The sequence below is a fragment of the Triturus cristatus genome, chromosome 6 (assembly GCF_964204655.1).
Source record: "Triturus cristatus chromosome 6, aTriCri1.1, whole genome shotgun sequence".
Classification (NCBI taxonomy): Eukaryota; Metazoa; Chordata; class Amphibia; order Caudata; family Salamandridae; genus Triturus; species Triturus cristatus.
In genome coordinates, this window is record NC_140589.1 from 952,810,763 (window position 1) to 952,816,442 (window position 5,680).

General features: G+C 43.5%; 1 non-coding gene across 1 annotated transcript; it reads right to left on the minus strand.

The window, feature by feature from the left end:
* Nucleotides 1–5,081: 5,081 nt before the first annotated feature.
* TRNAE-CUC (transfer RNA glutamic acid (anticodon CUC)) lies at nucleotides 5,082–5,153 on the minus strand. The gene has a single exon. It is a non-coding gene; the product is annotated as a tRNA-Glu (tRNA).
* Between the last annotated feature and the right edge of the window lie 527 nt (nucleotides 5,154–5,680).

Below are 5,680 nucleotides of genomic sequence, written 5' to 3' on the forward strand. Positions count from 1 at the left end.
GATCTGCTGTATAATGAAATTAAAGTTACATGTGCAGATGAAATCACGGTTTGTACACAAGAGGGTGCACTCCCAAATACTGTCTTAAATGCTTTCCAATGTCTAGCGGATAAGGTGTCTCAGCTATTATCAGCACCTGTAAAGAAGTCGGATCTTAAAGGACCTAGGTGGTTTAATCACGACTGCTCAAAAGCCGCCAGAAATCTAAGAGCAGCACTGGCGTCAAAACCTAGGATTAAAGCTGATGTTCAGTTGTGTCGAAAGACCTATAAAAATATTATTGCTAGACATAAGGAATCCCTTAGGGAAGAGGCATGGTCAGAGATTCTAGATCCTGCCACCCTTCGGAGTAGTACTAGATTTTGGGCCTTGGTGAGGAAACCGTTCCTGGCCCAAGAGCCGGGAGACGGCCTAGAAAGCCATATATCCAAGGAGGATTGGGAAGCGCATTTTAAGAAGTTATATTGTTGTACAGTGGATGCGATTACGACTTCTGCCTGTATTGATACTGGTGAACAAATTGTTTTTAACAGAGGTGAAGTTTTTGAGGGCATTTTGGGGCTCACAGGTGGGAAAGCCCCTGGGCCTGATGGGATTCCCCCTGACTTATTTAAGTCTGAACCTAATTTTTGGGCACCCATCTTAGAGTCTGTCTTCAATGCTGCTGTGAAAGAAGGATTTCCACAATCGTGGGGTGTTTCTACAATTGTCCCAGTTTTTAAGAAGGGGGACAAGGGTAGCCCACACTGTTACCGACCTATTTCACTGATAGACTCTATGGTCAAGATTGTAGGAAGAATTGTACTGCAAAGACTTACAGATTGGGTTGAGGAAAAGAATATTATGTCCCCCTCGCAGTATGGGTTTTGTAAAGGCCGCTCGACAATAACCCAATGCCTCAACCTCTTTCTGATATTAAGCAAATACACCGTAATACAAAAAGGCACCATCCATCTCGCCTTTATGGACTTGTCCTCCGCTTTCGACTGTGTAAACAGGGGAAAGCTGTGGCAGTCCATGAGGTCGAAGGGGGTAGATAGCGGTTTGGTTGATTTTCTGGTTGATTTACATTGTAATACCAGAGCCAACGTGAGATACTCCCAAGATCTGAGAGTAACAAATAACTTTAGCATTGGAAAGGGTGTCCGGCAGGGCTGTATTCTGGCCCCCTTTCTTTTTAACTTTTATATTAATGAGTTAGATGGTGTGTTACAGGATGTTTGTGCTGACTGCCCAAGAGTAGGCAGGCGTGGAATTCCAATACTCCTTTATGCAGATGATGCGGTTTTAATTTCAAGAACAGAGAAGGGGCTTCAATCCTTGTTAAATGTTTTTAATTTGTTTATGACGGACAGAGACCTTCTGGTAAATAATACAAAATCGTTTGTTCTACAAGTTGGTCAGCAACCAAAAAGGTCCTTCTCATTTAAGATTGGTGAAGAAGTAATTCCCTTATCTAAAACTTTCTCCTATCTAGGAGTTCTTTTTGACACAAAATTAAATTGGGAACCTCATCTTGTAAAAAAGAAAGGAGAAATGGTGAGGGTTAATGCATCTATTTTCAACATTGCTGTCAAACTGGGGAAAAAACCCATTTGGGCCATGCTGAAATTGTATAATGCTAAGTCCGTGGCAACTGCATCTTATGGCAGCGAAATCTGGGGGTATGTTGGCGGGGAGCAATTACAGATCGTGGAAAATTCATTCATGAAGCGCCCACTGTGTGTCCCCATTGGTACGTCTAACCTTGTTGTACATGAGGAGTTGGGGACGCAATATTTATGTGATCTGCTTTCTCTACGTCCCCTGACCTGCTGGCTCAAATTATGGCTAAATGAGGACATACCCCTAACACATTTAATTGTGAAGGACTTTATGGGCCTGGACAAGGCAATGTGTTCCCCTTGGCTAAACTATTTAAAGTCAAACTTTGCAAAACTTGGACGATCTGAACTTTTTGCCAATCCATGCCTAATTTCAAAGGGAGATCTGGAGTTCGTTAAACAGGCCTTCTTGATGGACAGGAGGACCCTGAGAGAAGAAGTGGAGCTTCAGAAACATAGTGTGAGGAAGTTTGTTATGCTAAAGACTACTGAGGCTCTTGAACCATACCTGGCAGGTTCACTGACCACACATGAAAAATTCTTACTGACCAGATTCAGGTTTAATCTGTTCCATCACCTGCTTATTAGACCTAAGACTGATATTTTTAATAAATCAGCAGCGCCTTGCGGCTGCGACGGAAAGTCTCCGCAGGATATGCTGCATTTTATTTTTTTATGTAAATTTTATGAATTTCCACACAAGCGATACTTAGTAACTCTTTTTAAAAAACTTGGTTTTAAACAAATCAGGCCGGCACTTTTGTATTTGCAACTTTTGCACAGTGACAGTATCCTCCAATTCAAGGAGTTTTTAAAATTATCTGTCAGACTGAGAAACTGTCTGGACCAGTAATGTTTAAATCGTGAAACTCTGTCCTTTTTATGTGCCTATACCATCAATGTATTTCCTCCTTTGCACTGGCACTTGGTAAAATGTATGGTTTTTTCTTTTGTGACAAAGTATTGTATATTGTATACGCACTTTTATGGTTTGTAAAAGAACCGAAATAAAGTATTTTTATGATTATGATTATGATAAAGACCAGTTGAACTCATTTCTAGGCCTCATAGAGTATTAATCTAAATTTGTGGAAAAATTTGCAGACAAGACAGAAAGTTTGATGAACATTTTATTTAAAGGGAGCAAGTTTGTGAGGGAGCAGAACAACAGATTTGTTTTGAATGGATCAAGAAAGAAATATGTAAAGCAGGGATTATTTTACCAGGTACAAATACCTCTTAGAGAACTAGTTGTCTGATGCAGTGGCGGCCGAAACAAATAAAAAGTGGTGGGCGAGTTGAGGGTTAATAATAAAGAAATAAAACTAACCTGGTGCTGCTTCTCCCACCTCGCGTCTCGGTGCTCCTCAGCTTCCTGGTCCCAGCAGTCCCTGGGACAGCATCAGAGACTCCCTATGCAATCCCAGAGCTGCTCTCATGTAGCATGAGACACACAGATGATGGACGGAATGCAGAGCAAATTAAACATTCACCTCCAGTAAAGAGATGTGGGTTAAATCCATTGTTCTTTTGCTCACCATGCCACCCCAGTTTCGACCCAGCCATATTCAAATCAGTCTTGACTCTGTTCCTCATCAGAACAGTCCAGCCCGAACTGCCAAGCCAGGTCCTCCCTGGACTGGCAACTAGCATTCTGGGACTGGTTTCGGGGCATCAACCTTCATCAGCCAGGCTAGCTTGAATCCAGTGGCACAGTGAGTCCGGGACAAACATCTGGGGATACCTGGCACACTTAGGGCGAGAAAGCAAAAGACACACAGATGACGGGCGGAATGCAAAGCAAATCAAACATTCACCTCCAGTCTAGAGATCTGGGTTAAATCCATTCTTCTTTTGCTCACCATGCCACCCCAGTTTAGACCCAGCCATATGCAAATCAGTCTTGACCCTGTTACTCATGAGAACAGTCCAGCCCGAACTGTCAAGCCAGGTCCTCCCTGGACTGGTAACAAGCATCCTGGTACCGGTTTCGGGGCATCACCCATCATCAGCCAGGCTAGCTTGAACCTAGTGGTGTGCAAAAAAATGATGGATTTAACCCAGATCTGTGACTGGGGGTGAATGTTTGATTAATTAAACATTCCGTCCATCATCTGTTCTTTTTGCATTTGTCACCATAAGTGGTAATGGTATTCCCAGATGTGAGTCCCGTGCTCGCTACGCCACCAGATTCAAGCTAGCCTGGCTGTTGAGCGGTGTTACCCCGAAACCAGTCCCATGATGCTTGTTTCTGGTCCAGGGAAGACCTGGCCTGGCAGTTCGGGCTAGACTGTTCCCATGGGGAACAGGGTTAAGACGGATTAGCATATGGCTGTGTTTAAACTGCCAGGTCCTCCCTGGACTGGTAACAAGCATCCTGGTACCGGTTTCGGGGCATCACCCATCATCAGCCAGGCTAGCTTGAACCTAGTGGTGTGCTTAAAAACAATGGATTTAACCCAGATATGTGACTGGGGGTGAATGTTTGAATAATTCAACATTTCGTCCATCATCTTTTCTTTTTGCATTTGTCACCCTAAGTGGGAAGGGTATGCCCAGATGTGCATCCCATGCTCGCTACGCCACCAGATTCAATCTAGCCTGGCTGATGAGGGTTGTTACCCCGAAACCGGTCCCAGGGTGCCAGGGTGCTTGTTTCTGGTCCCGGAAAGACCTGCCCTGGCAGTTTGCGTTGGACAGTTCCCATGGGGAACAGGGTTAAGACCGAACTGGAATGGCGTGGCATGCAAAAAAACGATGGATTTAACCCACATCTGTGACTAGGGGTGAACGTTTGATTAGTTCAACATTCCGTTTATCATCTGTTCTTTTTGCACATGTAGCATGAGAGCAGCGCATGGATTGGCCTGAGCGGGCTTGTTTAATGCTCGCTCAGGCACAGGGAGTCTGTGCTGTTTCGCCATACCGCAATACAATGCTGGATTTGAGAAACCTAACTACGCATGTCTATTTGGCAGACCTCAGACGGCAGGCCAAACAGACATGCACAGTCAGCAGTGCACATCACTCCGCCCCATCTGCCATGGCCCAGCCCCACCCCTCCCTACACACACTGGCTCAGTCAGCAGCTAAAAAATAAAACGATAATAAAATATCGTTTTAGTTTTTAGCTGCTGGCACTGAGCCTGTGGGGCGACGCTACTCTGCCATTGTGGGGGAGCCGCCGCTAGTTTTGACAAGCAAACAGCCACACAGCTGATCACAGCAACCTCAATTGGTTTCAGGAGATTTTATTTGTAAGAAAACATTTTCTTTGTGAAAAAATATCACTTTGCGTTGTAGCCAAAACACTGGCTTCGTTAGCCAGTGTTTACGCTCTTCCTAGAGTGGTTTGTCTGTCCCTAGATGCTAAAACTGTTACTGTAAGAACTGCAATGAGTGACAAAAATGTAGTAATGAAACATGTATATTTTAATTATTTGAAAACCGTTTTTAAATGTAATTGAAAAAATAGTCTTCCCTGACCGGGAATCGAACCCGGGCCGCGGCGGTGAGAGCGCCGAATCCTAACCACTAGACCACCAGGGAGCGTGTCTTCTGGCTCCTTCCTTCCCTTTGTCTTTTTCAAGTCATGAAATGTAGAGAATATTTAGTAAGTGTCGTGATGGTCATTGGCTGAGAATAATCAAACCAGTTTACTGACCAATGTATCATTAAAAAAAAACTCCTCATGTTAACACTACTGTTTCCTAGGCTGAAAAACGGTAATAAGCCAATCCTTTATTGCATTCAGACAAACGATGAGTATAAAAAAACATACGGCACATTAGGCAGATAGTCTCAGGACCTGACTCAAGGATTCAAAGACAATAACTAAAATATTAACAACAAACCAGCATCTCCGCTTTACAACTTGCATTTCTGGTTACAGAAATGTTTATGCTAATTATCTTAAAGATACATTTTGGTTTCCCGTATATTATCATACATAGCTGAGCATCTTTGACTCACCGACAACACGTAACCGTGAGAGCTTGTAAACATAAGTAAAATCTACTACAAAACTATATGAACCAGTATGCACACAAAATCCTTTAACTTCGTACAAGGCAGTT